The sequence below is a fragment of the Myotis brandtii genome, unplaced genomic scaffold (genome assembly GCF_000412655.1).
Source record: "Myotis brandtii unplaced genomic scaffold, ASM41265v1 scaffold1510, whole genome shotgun sequence".
NCBI lineage: Eukaryota > Metazoa > Chordata > Mammalia > Chiroptera > Vespertilionidae > Myotis > Myotis brandtii.
The window spans coordinates 155,027-157,576 of NW_005355462.1; the positions used below are offsets into that span (position 1 = coordinate 155,027).

The 2,550-nt window shown below is 54.2% G+C and overlaps 1 pseudogene; it reads left to right on the forward strand.

Moving 5' to 3' along the window:
• Positions 1–2,550, forward strand: part of LOC102254546 — a 7,239-nt pseudogene that overhangs the window by 3,460 nt on the left and 1,229 nt on the right.

The following is a 2,550-nucleotide window of genomic DNA, read 5'->3' on the forward strand; positions in this document are numbered from 1 at the left end:
TGTGTCTTTTTTAAAATATATTTTATTGATTTTTTACAGCGAGGAAGGGAGAGGGATAGAGAGTTAGAAACATTGATGAGAGAGGAACATCGATCAGCTGCCTCCTGCACACCCCCCCACTGGGGATATGCCCACAACCAAGGTACATGCCCCTGACTGGAATCGAACCCAGGACCCTTCGGTTCACAGGCTGATGCTCTATCCACTGAGCCAAACCAGTCAGGGCTAGGTTGTTTAAATTTTTAAGTATCAATTTATTAGGTTGAAATACAAATGTATTCAATTAATTTATATTAATAAATACTTAACAGCAGATGCCATGTATCAAGCTCTACATTAGGCCTTGATTATAAAACCTGCAGCAAGACAGACCAAGCCCCTGCCTTGATGAAGTTAACTCCAGTCTCACCCGTCTGTGCACCGAGGGCACAAGGGGGGGTGTCAGGACACCCTTTCCCACCTTTCTGCCTCTCGTGGAACTTGGCAACCAGTATTGGGCTCCTGGTGGCTGCCTAACCCGAGGACCCAGCACAAAACGAAACGCTGCACCAAGCGCAGGAAACAGCCCTCCTCCCCTCGGCAGCGCCACTGGCGGCGTGTCAGGGCGACTTTGTTTGCTGTTGCTATTCATGTTGCACTTCTGTAGGCACAGCCATACTTAGGGGTGCACGCTTGTCCACAGGGCAAGACAAGTGCGCATGCCTGACTGCTCCCATCCCCAAGAGGCCCACGTCCCTGCTGAGAGGCACCAGCAGAGAAGGTGGCATTGCTTCCCTTGGAAAGGGCGGGCAGTGGGGGGGGGGGCAGCCTGGAGCCAGTCCAGGGGGCCTCAGAGGTGTGGGAGGCAAGACCACTCCCGCCCTGGCTCCAGGCCCCGCACCTGTGCTGCTATGCCACTGGACTTCACTTACAAAGCACTCATGGGAAAATAACGTTACTAAGAATTTCAAGGCTGTGACAAAGGTGATTGAGGACCCCAATACCGGTCTCCTTCTAAGCGTGGGCCCTGTGTGCCGCCTGGTGCGCCCGCCTGGTGCGCCGGCGAAGCTCACCCCGCCTCTACGCGGGAGGACAGGTCACGAAGAGCATGCGCGCCTGTGGTTTTAACAAGTTCTGATAGATCGCCCTGCACACTGTTGGGCACTTTGTGCAAAGACAGGCTCTAGGGAGCCAGGCTTTCTAGCCCCAGAGCGGGCACTGGTACGGAGGCGCTCACCCCGCTGGGGCGCTGGGCCGCAGCTCCTCTCTGAAGGGAGGGGCCGGCGCATTGGGCGAGAGTCTCCTGAGGGAGTGCGTGGAGGCTCCCTGTGCAGTGGCCACTCAGAGATGCTGTCATCTCCTCCGCGCAGGGCTGTCTCCTGGGACTCCCTCTAGTGACACATTCACGAGGAGTTGGACATTATCTTTTCCACCTTGTGGCCCTGTTTTCACAGCAACTGTGTGTTTAAATGTGTCTGCATATCCCATGAAGATGCAGTGACTGACAGACTGAAAGATGTTCTAGTTTATATCCACGTGGCCAATGTGGCATCGATGGGCTGGGCTGTGCACTCGTAGGCAGAGCCAGGAGAGCCAGGTGGCTCTTCAGGCCTCTGTCCTCATGTCAGTGACAGTGCAGACACCGAGGAACACGGACGCATCAGCCAATGACGCCTGCCAGAGGGTGAAGTTTTCCTGTCATTTTGTACCTTCCTTGTTACTATCCTAAAATTTACCGATATTTTCATCTTTCATAAAGAAAAGCGCTCAGGGAACCAAGATGGCGGCGTAAGGTACAGACCTGTGCATGCTGCCTCCCACAACAACATTGAGACTACCAACTATAAGACAAAACAGCTATCATTCAGAACCATGGGAAAGCTGGCCCAGTGGAAGCTCTACAACTGGAAGGAAAGAAAGAAGAGCATTGAGACTGAGTAGGATGTGCAGAGGCGCCAAGAACAGAGGTACGGAGTTGCGCGCCAGGTGGGCTGCAACTGGATGCGTGGTTTTTTTCAATCAGAAGGGGCTACAAACTCTCGAATCCACTGAACTTGTTTGGGGTGGGATTCTGAGGTCCCAGACCCCTACGGGGAGAGGCAGGACGGCCTTGCAACGGGCCAGAGAGCGAGGGTGACTGTCTTGTGGAGCTGCTTGCTGGCACTCGGAGACGCGGAGACGCCATTGCCCCTTGCTCCGCCCTGGTGATTCCTGGAGGCCCTGCCCTACTCAATTTACATCCCTGCCCAAGCTGTGCCAGTGGCACAAAAGGAACCACCTGTGCTTTTACAGCATAACCCAACAAACTGCAGATTTCAACTCCTCGAATGCATAAGGGACACACTCAAGAAGCAGAATCAGGTTCGGAGGAAGCCGGAGCCAGACCCGGCTGGGCCGGCGACATGGAACCGCTGTACCAGCAAACGCACAAGCAGGTCCACCAGATCCAGTCTCACAGGGGACGCTGGGAGACGGCAGACAAGCAGTCTGTGCACTGAGTAGAAAATGAAATCCAAGCAAGCATACCAGATATTCAGCCACCAAGAACGCCTGGAGATTTTGTCCAGCAAG